The sequence below is a fragment of the Erythrolamprus reginae genome, chromosome 3, assembly GCF_031021105.1.
Source record: "Erythrolamprus reginae isolate rEryReg1 chromosome 3, rEryReg1.hap1, whole genome shotgun sequence".
NCBI classification, from domain to species: Eukaryota; Metazoa; Chordata; class Lepidosauria; order Squamata; family Dipsadidae; genus Erythrolamprus; species Erythrolamprus reginae.
In genome coordinates, this window is record NC_091952.1 from 191,680,229 (window position 1) to 191,702,169 (window position 21,941).

A 21,941-nucleotide genomic window follows, 5' to 3' on the forward strand; every position below is an offset into this window, starting at 1 on the left:
ATAAAATGTGGATGGGAGACGCCCGGATATAGGCCGCCAGGGACCCCAAGAGCTTTGTAAAGACCCGAGGGGCCAAGGAAAGGCCAAATGGCATCGCCCTATACTGGAAATGCCTGCCTTGAAAGGAAAAACGTAAAAATTTTCTGTGGCATTTGGCTATAGGAATGTGAAGGTAGGCCTCAGTGAGGTCTAAGGAGACCATGAAATCTCCCGAGTGAATGGCGGCCAAAATAGAAGACAAGGAGTGCATCTTAAACTTCCTATATTTGATGAATAGGTTTAGTTTCTTTAAATCCAAAATGGCTCTCCAACCTCCGGAGGACTTTGGAACCATAAATAGGATGGAGTAAAAACCTAGGCCCTTCTGACCGGAAGGGACCGGTTGAATGGCTCTGATGGACAAAAGATGAGAAATGGCCTCCTCCATACGGTTACAATCTGAGGATGACCTGGGAGAAGGGCAGGAAATAAAACGTTTAGGGGGAGGAGAAATAAATTCTAAAAGAAGGCCTGTTTGAACAGTGTCAATGACCCAAGGGTCCTTGGAGGTGAGACGCCAATTAGAGGCGAAATGAGCTAGGCGACCCCCTATGGGAATGGAGGTAAGATTACCATCTAGGTTTTTTTGAAGCCCTGTTAGAGGAAGCTCCCCTTTGGAAACGAAACCCTCTACCCCTGGAGTTCCTACCTTGGGAACGAAAGCGGGGGGAATACTGACCTGGAGATCTCTGATAGGAAGCCGCTTGATCTTGCTGGCGCCCTGGGCGACGAAAGGACTGCGTTTTGGTAACCTTTTTGGTGGTTGGACCCAAAACCTTCTTCTTGTCCGTGGTCTCCGTGAGGAGTGGATCCAGAAGATCACCGAAGAGAAGGTCGCGCTTTAAGGGGCCCTGGGATAACTGCCACTTTTGGCGAACTCCCGCTTGCCAAGGGCGAATCCATAGGAGTCTTCTTGCCGTTGTAGAGGCTGCAATAGACTTAGCAGAAAATCTAGTAGATTGCAGGGTGGCATCAGCCACGTACTGGGCAGCTGCAAAGACCTTGTTGAAGTCTTGTTGACCTCTCAAGTCATCGGGAGGAATGTGCTGTTGAAGTTGGCGAAGCCACAGCAGCATGGCTCTGGAGAAGAAGGAGGCCGCTGCAGAACTTTTAATGGCCCAGGAATCAGCGGTGAATCCTCTTTTGAGCATTTGCTCGATGCGCTTGTCCTCTGGGCGGAGGACTTCCTCCGCCTCGCCTGGCACAGCCGCTGCCGAGTGAAGAATCTTGACAGGTTCATCTGGTTTGGGAAAGGATAGAAGCTCTTCGTAGGAAGAGGAAAGTTTATACAACTTTCTGTCCTTGGTGGAGGGATTAAGGCCAGAGGCTGGAAAATCCCACTGTTTGAGTAAGGCATCTTTAAACAATTTAGGCATAGGAATTACCTCGTTATCCTCCTGTTCCTCTGTGAAGTAAGGTAAATTCTCCTCCGGGGGATCAGTGGAAGTGGAGGCTTGTTTCTCCTGGGCCGCTAATCCCGTAGAAATTCTAGCTTTGAGGAGGAGAGATTTGAATAGTTGAGAAGGAAAAATAGTAATTGGAGGAGGGACTTTTATTTGGGATTCCTCATCCTCTGATAAGCCCTGAAAAGGGTCTTCATCCTCCTCTACATCCTCATATTCATCCTGGGAGGATTCTGAATCATCCTGAATAGGAGCTCTGACCGCTGGGGAAGAACCCAAGGGGCGGGAGGAACGAGAAGGAGGAAGAGGTAAAGGAAGCTCATTGATGGTGGAGAGTTTGGCATCAATGGCTTTGGACAACACAGCAAAAATAGATTGGAACTCAGGAGGTAAACTGGAAATATCAGCAGAAATGGCAGAAGAATCCCTAAAGGCCTGGGAGGATCCTGGCTGGGGGGAATCTTCAATAATATCTGGTTCCTCTGGACCTATGCCCCATAGGTTAGGTTGGGGTCTGTCTAGGTTTGGCTCATCCAGAGATAACACAGGGACCCCAGAAGGAGGCAGACTAGAGGCCTCTGGTGGGTCTTGACTACTGATTACTTGGGCCTGCACTTTCAAACGTTTTGCTGATTTGTCATGGATTTTTTGTAGGGCTAGGTCCCTTCTCTTCTCGGCCCTGGTGACCTTGGTCGAGGGGCGGGCCCCTGGAGAAGAGGAGGAAGAGGCCTGGGGGATACTAGTAATCTCATCGCCTGTAGGCCTGGCCTCTCTGGGACCTTTAGTTGTGCCTCTCTTGGGAAAAGTAGCCATAGTCTGACAATTAACAGAAGACAAGGCTGAGCCAATAACTGAATTATAAGGAGAAGATTTCAAGGACTTCCCAAGAGGAATGGATCCTGCTTCGAGGCCTCGAAGCTGCTGAAACGTGAGGACAATCTGGGCAAACCCAGAGTTCGTGCCCCCAAATCCAGCGGGGCCAGCCTCCCTAAACTTTGCAATTAAGTAAACCAAGGCACTCTGGTTGGAGGCTTAGCCGGTGGAGAATTTAGCCTGGGACCCCCAAGGCCCGCTCCCGGATCCACGCGGTGGACTGAGGCCTACGCGGCTGGCAGAAGGCCAACACAAGAGGCCTAGATTTTAAAAAAAAAAAGGGCGCGAAGGCCTTCGCGCCGAAAAGATCGCTCCGTAGAATTTCTTAAGGGAAAAGCGATCGACTAAGTCCAGGAGACTAGAAGGCGTCTCACTCCGCAGGAGGTATTTTATAAGCCCTTAAATATTTGTATACAATAAATAATCAATAATTCAATGGATAAATACTTGCACCAGGACCTCCAGGCCAAAGGATTAGAAGAATCCACAAGCGGCCGCAGGAATCGTAACCGGCAAAACCGCCGGGGGAAAACGAAACCGCAACTTCTCCCAAGGAAAAAAGCCGAGCCGCTTTTTTTCTTTTTTTCTTTTAAACGGCTGGCGCAATTAGTGCAAGTAATTAAATAAAGACAATAAATCTTACTACTTTTTGAAGGAAAGATCGAAGGGAAGGTGTTAGAATGTTGAACGAGCTATCACAATACAACCGCAGGATATGCGAACTGAGCGAATTCTGGGGAAGGGGCGGATCCGGCAAGCTTTTTTAATACTAGGCTCAGTTCCACCGGATTGGACATGAGCAACCCCATGTGACTGCTGGACCCGCTCCTTCAGTACGGAGAATCCTACAAGCTAGGATCCATCAGTATTTGGATTGAGAACTACCAGAAGTACAGGCAGGATTTCAAAGAGGCAGAGGAACTAGAGATCAAATTGCCGACATATGGAGAAAACAAGGAAGTTCCAGAAAAACATCTATTTCTGCTTCATTGATTAGCCTTTGATTCAGTGGTGAAATCTATCTTTTTTTCCTACCATTTCTGCGGTGTGGTTTGGTGGGAATTATGTGACTGGGTGGACGTGGCTATGTAGCCATGTGACTGAGGGATCAAAAGACGGAAACTCAGTTTATCAATGTCCTGCTGGAGCAGCGTTGGATTACATAACCTCAACGTCCCTTCCAGACGTGGATTGTCTTCTGAAGCTGCGTCCAATGCCAGGTTTGTAGTCCTTCCTTTCTCTCCTTTTTCCCTCCCTCTCTTTCTTTTTCTTACTTTCCTTCTTTTTCTTTCCTCCCCTTTCTTCTTTCTTTCTTTCATTTTTTCTTCCTTCCTTCCTCCTTCTCCTTCCTTCCTTCTTTTTCTTTCTTCTTTCCTTCCTTCCTACCCCCTGTTTTGGCCTAGCAAAAACAGACCCCTGCCCCACATTTTTGGCCTACACACTCTATTTTTGGCCTAGTAAGCTTCAGGTTAAAAAAAGTTACGAAGATCAGCTGTGTGACACGCAATTGTCACAACTTTTTTTTAAAAAAAAATAAAAGTATTTTTTACTACCAGTTCTATGAATCAGTTGCATTTTTTTTACTATTGGTTTGGGCAAACCGGCCTGAACAGGTAGCATTTCATCCCTGCTTTGATTGTGTGGATCACAACACATTGTGGCAAGTTCTTAAAGAGATGAGAGTACCAGACCATCTTATTTGACTGTTGAGAACCCTATATGCAGATCAAAAAGCAACAGTGAGAACTGGACACGGAACCACTGATTGGTTCAAAATTGGGAAATGAGTCAAGCAAAGCTGTATACTGAGTGCAAAAAGAAGAAAGGGACAGAGAATGGAGTGGCTGGATGGAGACACTGAAGCAGTAGGCATGAGCTTAAATGGACTCCAGGGGATGGTAGAAAAAAGGAAGGCCTGGAGGAATTTTCTCCATGGTTTGCAATAGGTCGGACATGACTAACAACAAAAAAAATCTTGGGGAAAAATTACTTATGATCTCTATTTGCACATATGATAATCACACCAACCCCACAGTCACATGACTGCAATTTGGGCACTTGGCAACTGGCTCACATTTATGACTATTTGCTGCATTTGCTTTAATCCTGTAATCACAACTTCAGGCAAAAATACCCATTAGTGAAGCTAGATTCGCTTAATATAAATTTAACAAATAATAATAATAATGCTTAATGACTGTGCTGAATTATATTTACTTAGCAATGACCATAAAATTGTTGTAAAATTTGGTGCAATTCCTTATGACCACAATATGAAGAACTTCAAGTCTAATTGTGGTTGTAAAGGGAGGATAAGCCATAGCTTGACTTACAGTATTGTGATAGCATATAGCAGAATAAGACCAGTTTAATATTTGGATTGAAGGAAATCCCCAAATTATAGCCCAGACCAGAAGTTTAAAAACAATTTTGAAGACACTTCCATATTTTTGCTAAGATAAAGAAGTAATTTACTGATTGATTTGCATGTTGCCTTCATTACCAGACTAATTCTAATCAAGAAGAATTCTTTAAGTTTATTTATTTGTCAAATTTATATAGCTGCCCATCTCAGAAACAAAGTGACGTTGGTGTCAATTGTTTCTGACACTTTTGGTGCCAAAATTATGCTTGAACTTGGAACTTGCAAACTTGAAGGCTATATTGCAGAAAGAAGATAATAAATAAAAATGAAGTAGAAATCTAAATTTAATCTGAAATGAATTAAAAGTAAATTCATACAGTTAAAATGATTGCTCTTATTGTATTTAAAAATATCCCCATATCCGGGGACTATATTCAAGGCTCTCTGGGTCCTTTGATTGTGTCTCTTTTGTTCTATCAGTCTTTATCTTTTCGAATACTGAATATGCAACTTAGGATATTCATCTATAAAATATTGTCAATTAACAGATATTGTTACATATTCCATGCTTGAAAAATTAGCTTGCTTGAAAAATTAGCTGGCTGCTCATTCGTCATCTGTTTGACTGCTGACAGTTAAATTACTTTTATAAATGTCCGGAGTATGCTTTGTTTGTTTTATCATAAAATACCAATGCAATTATAACTTTTTTTTAAAAAAAAAGGTCAACTAATTAAAAAGGAAGGAATTTAATGAGCCATTTGGATATTTCCATGTGGCTCCATATAAAAACCATCAGCAAATATAAGTGGACATTGTTCACAAACAGCATTATCAGCATATTTTACTGCATAATTTAGAAACAACTCAACTGGGATAATTGTAAACCACAGTTCAGGAAAGCCTGGTTCAAAAACAGGAATAAATAATAAGGTAAAATGCTTCTTCCCTCTTATTCTTCCGTTATGACTTGTATCTGACTAAAATTGCAATTACATCAAACATGAGAACTCTGAATTGGATAAATGACTGTTCTTTTCCACAATGGGAGATGCAAAAAGAACCATTTCTGCAGAGGTGGTATTCAGTGGGTTTGCACGAACCAGTAGTAGTGACTTCCGGGTCGGCATAACTAGCCCTGTGCTACGCTGTCCTAGTTAGACATATTTTGAAGCCATGTGTGTGTGTTTGTTTGTTTATGTATTTATGTATTTATATTTTATTTATTGGATTTATATGCCACCCCCTCCAAGCACTGAGTGGAACTCTAACCCTATCACAACACAAAAACAAACCACTTTTTTATGGATAGAAGTGTTACAATTTTAATCTGTAAACAATTTATGTACAGAAAGACTTGATAGGGATGTGCAATCTGCTGCTATTCAGATGCTGATATGACCATGATGGTGGGCACTTGGGAATACAGTACATTTCGACAATACTGGAGGGCCATGTTTTTATGCTTCATCGGCCTTCCTCTAATCAAGCTTGTAAATCTTACAGGAGTAAAAAAAAAAAGCCTTTCATAATGCAATTTGGTTAGCTACAGTATATGCAATAATGCTGGATTAAATGTAAAGTAAATCTAACCACCACTAAAGTCATTATTGCATAGTGGAAGACTAAACAATTAGTCACTTTAAGCATATTTTTGAAACTCTTTTAAAAAAGTGAGGTTCTTGGTTTGGTTCTAATGTTCGGTAATAAATCTATACCTTTACAATGAGGATAACCAGATATTAGAAATTGAGCTGACTTTATTTAATAAAATTGAGCTGATATATTGCAAAAAGAAGATAGAGAAACCAGATAACACCCTTCAAATATCTGAACAGGTGTCACCTCAAAAAGGCCAGGACTTGTTCCTTATCATGGAATAATAGATTTAAATGATAGAAAATGAATTGAAACGGAATGTTAGGGGGAAAGCCTCTCAAGAGTTAATACATTTCAACAGGGGAATTACACAGATTCCTAATCAGTGTCTCTTTACTACATGCATTCAAGGAGAGGCTCGATAACCATCTCTTGAGGATGCTTGAACTTTGATATCTAGATTGATTTTTGCCACCAACATATAATTAAATTTTAGCCTAAATGGCTATTTCTTTTTAAGGATTCTACTTCATCTTTTATAGAAAAATAATAATTGAAAATACCATTAACAGAAATTCATTCTCTGGCACTTAACTTGAAAATTATTAACATGGACGCTTCCCCAAGTCAGATGAGTTATCCTTCCCATACCCAATTCTCTTTACTCTTGTTGCAAATAAGGCAAATATAAATGAGTGAATAAGTCACAGAGCTCACAGAATGCTGATAGCTCTTCCCTCCCCCCCTCTTTTTGTGTGGTGCTTTTTAAAAGAGTCACACAAAATAGTTTTTAGTTAGCTATTACATAATACATCATAATTTCACAAGAATAAAAACTTGGCAGTTTGGCAGCCATATTTATTTAACAGACAAACAAAGAAAAAGAGACGAATGAAGAAATCAAAGGATTATCTGATCCTGTATGTGCCCACACTGTGGGACGTCTCCTGGATTATTCAGATAATATGGAGAACCCCTTGAATCGTCTGCAGTGATCCTTAACACACACACACACCCAAATCCAACACTTTGGTAATTAAGGGAACAATTTAGATGAGTGTTTCAAAAAGCATCCCTCCAAATGATTCACTTAGCCCTAATATTTAAATTGAGATTCTGGCAAAACTCAACCAACCCAAACTCAAAAATAATGATCATCAATCAACGCAGAAATCTATTGTTAAATTCATACCAAAGGAACTGAAAGGTTAAAGTAAAAACCTCTTGCTTAAGCTGGAGTCCTGGAGTCCTCAGAGCAGCTATGCTTAACAATATTATGGAACTAATGAAAAACATACAAATACATTAGTTTCCTTAATTCATCTGAACTAAAACAAATGCTTCCATGGATTATCCTAATGAAAATTCTAACAAAAATGTCTCCATTCTTCATTTTTATTTTTCTTCCTAAATGACCTTGTGTCACAGCAGATGGTTGCTCTTGAAAAAGCGATGTGACACTTGACATTACCCATGGCTTTGTATCCAAGTTAAAATAGATACTCGGCTAAAGTGTTTGATACTGATGAAATCCCAATTCAGTTTACAAAGTTCAATGGGGCGACCTTAAATAAACTCTTATTTTGTACAACTCTGCTCCACTACTTTACTGTAACAATTATATCGGGGCTCTGGCATAGAAATGGGCATTTACGTTTCTTTTTGACATATATCTTTATATGTCAAAAAAGAAGGGAAGGAAACAAAAAATAAAGAAAATAAAAGAGAATGGTAAACTCAAACTCAACTCAGACAAGATGGAGTGGCTGTGGGTCCTGCCTCCCAAGGACAATTCCATCTGTCTGCCCATTACCCGGGGGGAGAATCATTGACCCCCTCAGAGAGGGTTCGCAACTTGGGCGTCCTCCTCGATCCACAGCTCACATTAGAGAAACACCTTTCAGCTGTGGCGAGGGGGGCGTTCGCCCAGGTTCGCCTGGTGCACCAGTTGCGAACCTATTTGGACCGGGAGTCACTACTCACAGTCACTCATGCCCTCATCACCTCGAGGCTCGACTACTGTAACGCTCTCTACATGGGGCTACCTTTGAAAAGTGTTTGAAAACTTCAGATCGTGCAGAATGCAGCTGCGAGAGCAATCATGGGCTTTCCCAAATATGCCCATGTTACTCCAACACTCCGCAGTCTCCATTGGTTGCCGATCAGTTTCCGGTCACAATTCAAAGTGTTGGTTATGACCTATAAAGCCCTTCATGGCACCGGACCAGATTACCTCAGGGACTGCCTTCTGCTGCATGAATCCCAGCGACCAGTTAGGTCCCACAGAGTTGGTCTTCTCTGGGTCCCGTCAACCAAACAATGTCGCTTGGCAGGACCCAGAGGAAGAGCCTTCTCTGTGGCAGCCCCGACCCTCTGGAACCAACTCCTCCCAGAGATTAGAATTGCCCCCACCCTCCTTGCCTTTAGTAAGCTGCTTAAAACCCACCTCTGCCGCCAGGCATGGGGGAACTAAGATACACTTTCCCCTAGGCCTTTACAATTTTATGCATGGTATGTTTGTATGTATGTATGACTGGTTTTTATATAATGGGTTTTTAACTGTTTTTTAGTATTGGATTTTGTTGTACTGTTTTACTGCTGTTGTTAGCCCACCCGAGTCTGTGGAGAGGGGCGGCATACAAATCCAATAAATAATAATAATAATAATAATAATAATAATAATAATAATAATTAATATGGGAAGAACGGGGCAAAGAAATTCTGCCCAGGGAATGGTCAAAGAAAGAGACCGCATAGCTCACAGTTGATAAGTGGCCAGGGCAAGAGAATCAGAAGGGATCTTCCCTAGTATCTCAACATGAAAAAAGAGTCAGACAACAAGAAAACTGCATTTCCAGACTTGCAAGATTCTATTAATGTAGCTTTACAATAAAATAGAATTAGGTTATCTGGTCATGTTTCCTATCACTGGTAAGGCTGACAGGAATAGAAATCTTTTTCTAAATATGTAGTAACTAGTTCTTCAGTTCAGCTGACAGAGATTTCTAAAGAAACAGCGTAGTCTACTTATGTTTTCTGCCAATACAAATTGTACCCAGATTGTAGAGAATTTGTACATAATAACAAATACTGGCTTATTGTGTTTGAATTAGTAGGCAAATGCATGCTCCTCACTATTTCTCCTCTATCTTCCACTACCAGTAGGGAATAGTTATGCAAAACAGGGTTTGTTTTGTTCAACACGTAAACAAAGATACTAAATTTATTATTCTTAAAAGAAGTAAAGATAAAACCTGGTTTTAAATTCCAACATGTCAAGAGAGGGATCTTGGTCCTTGTGGAAGGCTAAACAAAGTATACTTATGAATTTCCAACTAGTTGTGCCAAAGAAGGAGTTAGGTGTGGATCAGTATTCTTAATCACAACAGACATATATGACTCGTGTAACTATAAACCTTTATACTGTAGTTTCTCCAGAGGTTATCACTTTAAAGTTCAATAAAATATGCAACAATGCAGAATTCTAAACCTATTTTTAATTCTAAGTCTATATTTTCTATGTCTGCATGCAAATTAATAAAAGTGGTAAAATGTGTGCATTTTCCCATTCTTATTGCATCTACGCCCAGCTGCCCTGTTTAGGGTGACTTGTTCCCTTCCGAATGCGGAGGGTGGAGTCTTTACAGGGTAGACCTGAGGAATTTGTTCAGTTTCTTGGAGATAAAGTCGCTCAGGTTCAATTGGGCAATTCAGACCGAGGTGACAGGGGCAGGTATTAGTCCTGTTGTGTGGGTTTGACCTGGTGACTCCTGAAGTGGACACGGCCATGGGAGCTGTGAGTTCTTCCACCTGTTTGCTGGACCCGTGCCTTTCCTGGCTGGTCTCAGCCAGCAGGGAGGTGACATGCTGCTGGATCCAGGCATTGATTAATGCTTCCTTGAGGAAGGGGTTCTTTCCACAACTGCTGAAAGAAGCAGTTTGAGACCCCCTCCTCAAGAAATTGTCCCTGGATTCAGCCAAGTTGAAGAAATTTAGGCCAGTCTCCAAACTGCCCTTTTTGGGTAAGGTTGTTGAGAAGGTGATGGTGCTCCAACTCCTGTGGTACTTGGATGAAGCAGATTATCTCTACCCTTTTCAGTCTGATTTCAGGCCTGGTTACAGGACAGAAACCTATTTGGTCATGCTGATGGACCATTGTTCTGGGGGGGTGGAGGGGACTTTAACCTCCTCAGAAAGGGCCACAATCTGGGAGTGCTCCTGGATCCACAGCTGAGGTTTGACCATCATCTCTCGGCTGTGGCCAGGGGGACCTTTGCCCAAGTTCACCTGGTATACCAGTCGCGGCCCTATCTGGATCAGGAGGCTTTGCGCATGGTCACTCATGCCCTCATCGACTCACATCTTGATTATTGCACTGTGCTCTACATGGGGCTATCATTGAAAAGTGTTTGGAGACTGCAGTTAGTCCAGAGTGTAGCTATGCGAGCTGTTGTGCGTGAATCTATGTACACTAACATAACACCAACACTCTGCGTGCTGCACTGGTACCAATTGGTCTCCAGTCACAATTCAAGGTGTTGGTTATTATCTATAAAGCCCTACATGGCTTAGGACCAGACTATCTACAGGATCGTCTCCTGCCGCACACCTCCCAGAGACCAATTAGATCTCACAGGCTTGGGTCCCATCGACCCAACAGTGCTGTTTGGCAGGCCTGCGGGGGAGGACCTTGTCTGCGGTGGCCCCGGCTCTTTGGAACCAACTACCCCCAATGTCCGTACTGCTCCCACCTTACTGGCTTTCCAAAAAGTCTTGAAGACATGGATCTGCCGGCTGGCCTGGGAGACCCGTGAGTGTTCCGGCCTAAGTTCTGGCCAAATTATGTTTTGATTGGTATGTGTGAGGGAATGATTGTATTGATTAGTCTAGGAGTTTTATTGTTTTAAAAACGGAAACATAGTTTAGTTTAAGGGTTTTATTGCTATTAATATTTGACTTTAACTTGTTATTTTATTGTTTTATTGTTGTAAACCGCCCTGAGTCCTGAGGGATTGGGTGGCATATAAGTCAAATAATAAATAAATAAATTTAAAAGGCTCCTATAGAAATCAATTTATAGTATCCTACTTCACCTCTTACCTCATCTAAATCAAATACAGCCACTATACTGTACTGCCAAAGGTCTGCCTATTGATTGCCTAGTGCTAGGTTATTATATTTCAAATAGCTGTTGGATATTGCAACTGATGCAGAGACTCACTGATGGAAGACACTATACTAATATAGATTTGAATCTACGAAAATTAGTGAGTAATTTATAGACAACTTTGTTCCTCTTCCATTCAGTTGTTTTTTTCTGGCTATGAAGGAAAACTCTAAACTCTATCAGACTAAGAGCTTAGTGTTCCCTATGGAAACTCAAGCTATTCAGAAATGTAAGCAAACTACTATCTTTTAAAAATGATTTACAAGCTGCCTTTCTAAGAACTTCATCTTAAATACACTACTCAGAAAAGAAATAAATAATCAGGTTCCCTTAGAAGTATAGGAACTCTCAAAATTTCTAACTGCTACTGCTGCTGTGTTATGATTCAAAATTAGGATGCTTAGACTGCACTTGAATTAACTGAACAAAAATTGTATATTTGCATAAATTATTTATATTATTTTAAAAATAATTATAACTTATGAACATAAAGCCATCAGCATTTAGTCACTTGTTAATCAAATTTATATAGCCTCCTATTTCACAAGAAATAACTCTGGGAAGTGTACAATAATCATTAAAAAAGAATACAGTATTGCACATATATTAAAAAATCCACTTAAGTGGATTTAAAATGATTAAATATCCCCCCCCTCTCTCAATAGATAGGTATAGATATATATATAGCTATAGACATATATATCATTATATATCTATCTCTATCTCTACCTACCTACCTACATACATACACACACATATCATTTTTTTTGGAATATAGGACATATTGTACTATAATACGCACCTTAGGTTTGGGGGAGGGAAATAGGGAAAAAAACCTACCTACCAAAGTATTCATCTGGCTAGCATCCTTAGTCTGTTCAGCTTCAGCACATTATTTTATCCCCTGGTTAGGGCTGAAAAAGTCTTTTTCAAAGGGAGTAGGGATGAAAACAAGTCTTAGGGCAAAAAAAGCGTATCTTATGCTCCGAAAAATACAGTACAGTGCTACCTCTACCTAAGAACGCTTCTACTTAAGAACTTTTCTAGATAAGAACCAGGTGTTCAAAAAAAATTTTGCCTCTTCTTAAGAACCATTTTCTACTTAAGAACCCGAGCCCGTAAAAATTTCCCAGGAAATTTGAGAGCGGCACGAAGGACCGGCCAGTTTCCTGCCATTCCCCCGGGGTTTCTCTCTCTGATGCAGTGTACGGGAGGCAGCTTCATGCTGGGTGTATGGGAGGTGCATGCTCCTCGTCGCTGCCTCAGAGTTTCTCTTTTTTTTTAAGCCTTAAAGTTTTGGATTTTTTTTAATTCCCCTCACCTCACCTTCTTCCTTCAGCAGTGACTGTCCTCCTCCTCTTCTTTCTCCTTCTCCTCCCACCCAAATCCTGAGCTTTTATTTCTTTCCTAATGGGTTTGCACGCATTATTTGCTTTTACATTGATTCCTATGGGAAAATTGCTTCTACTTACAAATTTTTCTACTTAAGAACCTGGTCATGGAACGATTTAAGTTCTTAAGTAGAGGTACCACTGTATATATGTATAGGTATATACATATACATACATACATACATCATCATCATCATCATCATCATCATCATCATCATCATCATCATTATTATTATTAATTAGATTTGTATGCCACCCCTCTCTGAAATCTCGGAGCGGCTCACAACAACAAAACAGTACAAATCCAATGATTAAAAGCAATTTAAAATCCTTAATATATTAAAAAAACACCAGTCATACATCTCAGACAAACCATACATAAAACGGAAACGGCCCAGGGGAATCAATTTCCCCGTGCCTGACGGCAGAGGTGAGTTTTAAGGAGTTTGCAAAAGGCAAGGAGGGTGGAGGCAATCCTAATCTGCAGGGGGAGTTGATTCCAGAGTGTCGAGGCCGCCACAGAGAAGGCTCTTCCCCTGGGTCCCACCATACAATGAAGCCATCTAAGCAAATCTCTAACCCCCTGAGAACATGAGGCCTGACAGCATAATCACGTCTTGAGGGATACCGCAACAATAAAAGGGTAGAGGTACCCAAATGTCAATGGGGGAAATGCTCCAAAAGGCGAGAGTCACAGCAGAGAAAGCATGCCGCCTGGGACTCACAAAATATAAGTATGTACCAGCACACCCTGACTGCTAGATGTAATGGCCCAGGCTGATATAAGTAGAAGGAAGCAGTCACTCAGATAATCCAGTTCTATGCCACAAAGAACTTTTAGGATTAAAATCCTTGAAGTGCCTTGAATTAGATCTGGAAGCAAACTGGTAACCAATGTAGCTCACAGACATAGAAACATAGAAGATTGACGGCAGAAAAAGACCTCATGGTCCATCTAGTCTGCCCTTATACTATTTCCTGTATTTTATCTTAGGATGGATATATGTTTATCCCAGACATGTTTAAATTCAGTTACTGTGGATTTACCAACCACGTCTGCTGGAAGTTTGTTCCAAGCATCTACTCCTCTTTCAGTAAAATAATATTTTCTCACATTACTTCTGATTTCCCCCCAAATAACCTCAGATTGTGCTCTCTTGTTCTTGTGTAATTTCCTATTAAAAACACTTCCCCCCTGAACCTTATTTAACCCTTTAACATATTTAAATGTTTCGATCATGTCCCCCCTTTTCCCTTTTGTCCTCCAGACTACACAGATTGAGTTCATTAAGTCTTTCCTGATACGTTTTATGCTTAAGACCTTCCACCATTTTTGTAGCCCGTCTTTGGACCCGTTCAATTTTATCAATATCTTTTTGTAGATGAGGTCTCCAAAACTGAACACAGTATTCCAAATGTGGTCTCACCAGCGCTCTATGCAGCGAGATCACAATCTCCCTCTTCCTGCTTGTTATACCTCTAGCTATGCAGCCAAGCATCCTACTTGCTTTCCCTACCGCCTGACCGCACTGTTCACCCATTTTGAGACTGTCAGAAATCACTACCCCTAAATCATGGAACAGACATGTAATGGACATGGGACAGACGTGTAATGTGAGCTGTCCTAGGAGAACACATAGCTGTCCATCTCATTGCATCATGCACCTTCCAAATGCTCTTCAAGGGCATCCCCAAAATAGTCCAATCTGGAATTGACTAGGGCATGGGTGACTGTGACCAGAGCCTCTCAGTCCAGGAACTAGGTGAAACTGCTGTGCAAGGCCCCTCCTAACCATGACTGCAACTTTCTTCTTGAGCATAAATTGAGTCTTAGGAAAACCTAGACCGCCCAATGTGATCTAGCACCAAAGATGGCATAGTCCTAGAACTAGTAGGTCCCCAAACCCTGAGTTACTCAGTCTTGCCAGGGTTCACCTGAAGTCTGTTGTTCTTCAACCAGATCCTCATAGCCTCTAGACACCAGGTTAAAACATTCACAGCATCATTTATCCAAGAGCTGTATACTTGGATATCATCAATATACTGATAATACCTCACCCCATTGTAGTAGATGAGTTCACCCAGCGGCCTCCTGTAAACTTTAAAAGATATGTACAAAAAAAGGCTTTATCACTATAAATATATTTTTCCTGACTTTTTTTTTTGTGATGGAATGCATGGATAACTTTGAAGAAAGGGGAGTGATGCTATTGCCTAGGAAACCATCAGACAAGGGAAGCAAAACCCATAATAGTTTAACAGTTAATGTAGCTTGCAATAAATGTAGCTCCTGTCATGCTTACTGTCCAATTTACATCGGAAAGTTTCAAATGAAATGAGAATTAATGACAGAATAGAAAGCAATAGAGAAATATAAATTCAGTGGACAGGTAGTCTTTGGTTTATATGCAGTTATTTAACATCCATTCAAGTTATGATGCTCTTAGAAAGGATGTCTTCTGCACTGTAAAGCACTTTTGACCATAGCTTGCTTCCCCCATCACACAACCATTTCAGACACTTGGAAACTGCCTTGCCCTTAAACTTAAAAAGGCCAAGAGTCCTGCAATCACGTGTTCACCATTTGCAATCTTCTTTGCTGGCTTGCCCAGAAAGCAAATGGAGAAGTTCGGAGGGGAGGATACATGCTTTTAATCCAAGGGCCCTTCCAACTCTGTTATTCTGTTATCTGCCAAGAGAATGCTGTCTCATCTCTAGGGGCTGTTGAAAGAGCTGCCTACCAAGTAGAGCTCAGCCCTTCCACCAGGCTGCAGAAAGGGGCTGGGATCCCAAAGAAGGCTAAGCAATCACCATAGTTCTTGTAATAGTTTGATAGGCCCTTTCTCTAAATCTGCTTGATGAACTAATGATTGCAAGAACCTGCCTGTAGTACAGTACAAGGAGGTCTCACTTGCAAGGCCATGCTCCCATTGACTGGGCATGTCTACACCTGCAGAAAAAAAGCTAAAGTGAGTGGATCTGGTTATGATGATGTAGGGAGAAAGGGCTTAAACACTTCACCCATGGAGAATTTAGTTACAGTTGTGGCCAAAACCTGAGCACCACCTGTATATTCTAGCACAGGGGTGTCAAAATGGGGTGGGGAGGTTAAATCCAGCCCGTGGGGCTGGCCTGGAAATTTCAAATGACTGACCTGTGGTGCCTCTCCCGCCAAAACAAGCTGTGTATAGACCCCACGGAGACCATTTTTAGCCTCCCCAGCCTCCTGCAGCACTCTGCTAGCCAAAAATAGGCTGCACAGAGGTTTCTGCACAGCCCATTTTTCACCAGCAGAGTGCCAAAAATAAGCATATATAGTTCACACACAATTGGCTTACATATATTAAGCTGTGAATATCCAAGTAATTAAGTAATCAAACAATATACATGCAGTACTCTTTTAAAGGTTTATGAATCCATTTCCCCAGAGAGAAAAAGAGAGATTATTTAACATATGCTTCGTTCCTGGAACATCTTAGCACTGTCTTAATACACAAGAACAGGACATTTGAATTAACGATAACATAGGTTTTATCAAATACTTTTGTTGGATACAAGATGAAAAATGTCATGGAACTCTGTTCTTGCATCATTTATTAGGTAGAGCAGAATCAATAGGAGGATATAATATTGCTAGACAGGTTTTCCCGTACTTAATTGACTCAAAATTATGCCTCCCACTGAATTAAGCTACTTATAGCAACTTCATAGCTATAAAATGATCACCCTCTGATTTTTTAGTTTGAAATGTTTTCACAGCAACAATTATTTTATTATTTGAATAAAGTATCAAAGTATTTACCTGCTGGAAGTTCAAAGTGATACATTTTATGACTAACACAATTGCCTTAGTTCTACATAGCAAATGATTATTTCTTTTAAGTAGCTCAACCTAAGAATAGTATGTTAAAAGTCAAGCATCTGTCACCAGATAGCACTTACAAGACACTATCTGCCTTTCCCTTTAAGGTAATTTTATTGTTTGATGTTACTATGGATATAAAACATTACATGCCTCAACTAATAATGGTTGACCTTGAAAAAGATAAAAAGTCTTGAACTTGATTAGTTGTTGGATTAAAAAGCAGAAAGAAATCTGTACAATAGAATATAGTAGGCTGGATGCTTAAACAGATCAATAACAAATCATTATTTTATTGTTGCCAAGAAAGCAACATAGATCTATCTACATAGTCATCATGGATTGAGCCTGACTCCAGGAAGACTGTACCTTAATTTACTTCAACTAAAATGCCTGTTGAATAATTAACCAATGATTTGTTTTATAACATATCAACTTATGTATTTTACAGACAAATCATTTCCTTGAACTTCCCTTTCAGTAAGGTTAGATAAAATTATACTGATTCTACATCCACGTCAAAATGAGTTCTGTATCTCATTATTTCATGGTACTAGTAAATGAGAAATATTAAACACATTTGAGTACTTAAGTCTATTTCTGAAGCAATTCTACCTGTGCCCAAAGAAATAGTGTCTTAAGAAAATGCGTATAGAACAGTAAAAATCGATTTTCTAATAATGTTCAGGAAGGCCATTGGCCGCATCTTGAGTTTTCTGCTAGTTAAATATAGGGGGCTAAAAATTATTAATCTATAATCCTAAATTTACTACATGAAACATTTCTAGTCCTTAATTAGAAAAACTTAATACTAAAATTAAATAGCATTCTATTAATATTATACTAGCAAATAGCATTAAACTTTAGTTTTTTCTGAAATGTAAGTTTATTCCAGTCTTCTTTTATTTTTACAATTATGCTATGATTGTCAGTGTTTATTTAGTTATTTTTGTATTTTCAAATTAACAATTAAAAGAACTGAAAAAAATATGTCCAATAATAAAGATAAATATGTCCAGTAATAAAGATAGGAATTTAGGAAGAAAAAACCCTGAAAGTTTACATAAAAGTCCTTTGGGATTGTGGTGTACTATAAAAATATTTCATAAATAATAAATGCATAAATAAATATGAAGAAATATCAATTGAGAGATAAATATAAATGATAGTAGTGAGAAAGTGATATATAGAACAGAACATTCATTCTTGTTAAATGCAGGAAGTGTAAGAAAAGATGAGAGAAACTAATTCTGATACAATTGCTATTCAGGAATGAAAGAGTATATACTGTATTATGAAAAGAAATCCAATGCATTTTAGCATCTTTTTAGATAACTATTTACTAGGTAATAAAGAGACAACTGTTTATTCAGTTTTTTGAAGAGAACTGAAACTACAACATTTTGTAACTGGAAAAAACCCCTGTTTCCTCTCTTTATGCTCATATATAGCTTTTGTGTGCGCCAATTGTGCTGACCTTGTGCAACTTCAGAGAAAATCAGGACTTTTTGCTAACCAAAATTACCCAAAGTTACTTTAAAGTTATTTTAAAGGTCCCTGTTTAAATGAATCAATTTTTATGTCCCACCAAAAGGAGAACATCATCCAACATTTTAGAACAAAGTAAGGATGAAATTACGTAATCACCACCAAATGAACTTTACCTTTGCATAAATTCATTTCCATTTATTGTATCTCATCATTAATTGTAGATTTTATTCAGTCTTTCTATCTTTGAACTGTATGATAATAAAAACACAACTAGGCTACCCATGATGGAACATAAGATACTTTACATAAGTCATGAAAACAGAATGGGAAAAATTCTCTACAGCTTTCTGTGGTTTGGTGCCTCCAGACTTATTAAATTACAATGGCCATGCTAACTTGGACTAGAATTACTGTTATCTGGGAATTCTCACACAACTCAACTGTAAGATAGAAAGTTAAGGCAGGGCATTATCTCAACATTGATTTCAGCTAACTCTATAGTTCTAATAAGTGCGGTCTTTCACCAGGTAAATAATTCAATGTGATTTTTTTAAGGATCCAAAAACAGTATCTATTATATCTGCAAATGTTATTTTTAAATTTGAAATAAGCACTACTTATGTTGAACAAGAAAAGGGTAAGAGGAAGAATCTATGTTAAACATTTTAAAACAAAAATCTGATCATGAAGTTATCTTGAACTGTTCCTAGAACTCTACAATGGGCTACAAATGGATAAATTGTTGAACAAATTGATACAATTTTCTTTTTAAAAATATTAAAACTTATTTAAATATTGAATGGAAGTAAAATATCTGTTCTAGAAGTAGTTTTGAAAGTTAACTAAAATCCGCATTGTATCATTTGTATTCTACAATATGAATTATTTTAGAGTAATTATTAGAATGTGGAGATGAATCATGGCAATGTATAGTATTCAGACTGTAAACACCACTATCCTAAAAATATTTATATGTTCACATTATTATTAGTCTTGGCTTCACACAATGCACATAGAAATGAAGCAAGTTAAACAAAATTTAAATTATTTTCTATATAGACCACATAACTCTCGCCATACTATTTTAGTTTCACTAGAAACCTTCCTCCTTTGTTAAAATTACACCAGCACATGAACTTTGACACTTGACATGTTTGGTGAATTGTTTTAATTTTTATATAAAAGCAACCCCCCCCCCCTAAAAAAACCCCAATCTTCAGTAAAAGTGCAAATACAACTTTAGGTATCACCTTCTATGTATTTTATGCATGATGTTTACACAAAGAAAATAACATAGCTTCACTGATTTTGTACCATTTGGTACACCAGCTTTACAGTCAACTATCTCAAATAACAAGTTAAATACATTTTTTCAAGATGGAAGTGAACGACAGATGATGTGCTGTTAATGAATGTTTACTTCAGAGAGATCACTGGACTGGGATTTTAAGAGGCCTACCTTAGAACAAAAGTAATTGTCTAGACTTCATTGTTTCTGAAGTGAGAAAGAAGAAAGGAGGCTGGCTTGGGACTATGCTTTGGATTCACAGTGGATTCCCAGTAGGAGTTCTTCAGATCCTTCCACCATCAATCTTAGCCTTTTCCCTGTTCCCTCCGCCTTTTCCCTCTGTAATTCAAAGGGGGTTCTCAAAACTAATAAAAACAGCTAAAGGCACACGGTACTCCCCCCCCCTCCCCAAACACAAACTTTTCTTTGGCGCCCATACAAGTGCTTGGAACTTCAGAGGGTGGAGGAAGGAACATCAGGATGGTTTTGAAAAGACAAAAAAGAAAAAAAAAGTGCTTAGAAGGCGAGCAAGAAGTTTATAAACTAGACTTTTCCAGGTGGCCCTGAACTCCAAAGGGAACCCAATCCCAACTCCCATGTCTTAGGAGGTGATTCAACTTCTTATGGCCCCGGCGCAGACCACCCTGCTGCTTTTGGCTGGGGACTAGGTGGTGTTGTTAGGAAGGGTGGGAAGCTGCAACACTGAGCCGGGATAAATCTGCAGGACGGTCCCCTTCCCTTTGGAGGACCATGCTGCGCCTTCCCATCCCCTCGCAGGCGCCAACGAAGCTCCTTTTCCTCTTCTTTCCCAGGCCTCGGCTGTGAAGCTGCAAGCCCCCGACAGAACAAAAGGGGGAACGAGCGGGGCTGAGGCCGAGTCAGGCCAAGCAGGAAGACTTCCACGCTGGAGGCCGTGGCTTGGCTTCATCGGGGCCTGAATCCCCCCCGCCCCCACTTCCCCGCCAATCAACCCAGGCCCGGATTCCCTTTCTTGCACCGTACAGAGCGCGCGGCTCTCGGAGAGGAGGCGTAAGAACCGCGTAGAAGGCGACTCACCGAAGCCAGCCAAACGCTACTGCTCCTGCCGGTGGTAGCCGCCTTAATGAGCCGAGTCCAGGCCGGCCCGGCTGAAGCGCCGGCTCCGCCTCCGCCAAGCTCCCTTCTCGTCGGTCGCCGCTACTTCCTCCTCCTCCTCCTCCTCTTGCTGCTCCTGGCGTTGCAGTTTTCCCCCGCCTCCGCGTCCTCCTTCCTCCTCCTGCGCCCTCCGTCTCCGCAGGGGCGCGAGGGGGGATAGCGAGGGCGCTACTGCCGCCGTCAGTTCACGTACGAGAAAAGCTGCTTCACCCGCGCCTGCCGTCGCAGGGCGGAAGGGACGGAGTCCAGGCCGTGCCGTCTCCCTTTCGCGTGATTGTTGTTTTGCCGTCCGTAACACTAAGGCCGCGTTCCTTACGCCCCCGGTCCCTCTGGTGCCCCGCTTGCCCTCAAGACGCTCGCTCTTTTCTTTTCGGGCCGTTTTACCGTTTTTGAGCGGCTTCGTTTCACTCCGACCTCAAAACAGCTGCCGTGCACAGTAACAGGGCAAAACATGCTGTGTGGTGCTCGGGTTTCTTTCCTCAGTTTGAGAGTTGAGATCTCGTCCGACGCTGCCCGTCAAAGGGCAGGAATTTCTCGGGAAAACGCGCGGTACTCCATTCCTGTATAAGCGTGTCAAACCCCTGACATTTCCGTGGGGCTTGCCCCCTTTGCCAACCTTCTGTGGAAATAATAAAAAAGTACGTCTTTCTAGCCGTTTTCCTTGCAAGTCAAGAAAGCTGGGCGAACTGACAGGATTGCAAAATGTTTGTGTAAACTTAGTTTTTTGATAGAACACAGCATGCATAGCTACACATGATTTGAAAGGGGAGGGAATATCAAGAGCTTTTTAACTATTCCTTCCTTGTCCGGGTTGGCTGACCTCTAGTTAGACGTAGTGGCTGTATAAGGAATTGCATGAAGTTGCTTCCTATTCGCTTACAAGCATGAACTATGCTTTATGGGGGTATCTGTGGAAGCCTTTCTCAGGCGGATGCTCTCCAGTGGACTTTGACTACAATTCCCAGAATTCAAAGTCAACATGGCTGTAACTGCAGATTTAAAATTCTGGTAGTCATAGTCAATATTAGGAGACTGCCAGGTTCAAAAAGATTATCTACCCTTGATATTTATTAGAAATAAAAAACAACGGGGGGGGGGGGGGGGGAACACCTCAAAGCCAGCAGGGCTATGTGTTATTGACTGTTCCTTTTACCACTTTGGATGTATGCTGGCTGAGGTAAAGACAAATTGGAGCTACAAATTATGGGCTGTACATAAAGTTTGAGATCTGATTCCTGCGATCTTTGTGCCCATCTAGTGTTTCCATAAAGATTATTTGAAAGTTTGAAATCTGAAAGTTTAGGTGTGATTTCTAACTGCTACAATTTT

The 21,941-nt window shown here is 40.7% G+C and overlaps 1 protein-coding gene across 3 annotated transcripts in view; it reads right to left on the bottom strand.

Moving 5' to 3' along the window:
* SOCS6 (suppressor of cytokine signaling 6) overlaps positions 1-21,941 on the bottom strand; it is a 45,722-nt gene that overhangs the window by 14,158 nt on the left and 9,623 nt on the right. The window contains exons 1-2 of one of the 3 annotated variants that reach the window (XM_070747455.1): positions 20,535-21,315; positions 19,650-19,817 (exon numbers count right to left, since the gene is read on the bottom strand). The exons of 1 other annotated variant lie outside the window; for it this stretch is intronic. The gene's annotated coding sequence lies outside the window, so the exon portion shown is untranslated. Of the gene's footprint in view, positions 1-19,649; positions 19,818-20,534; positions 21,325-21,941 lie in introns of those variants that run through there. One more of the 3 variants, XM_070747454.1, reaches the window with a different exon arrangement.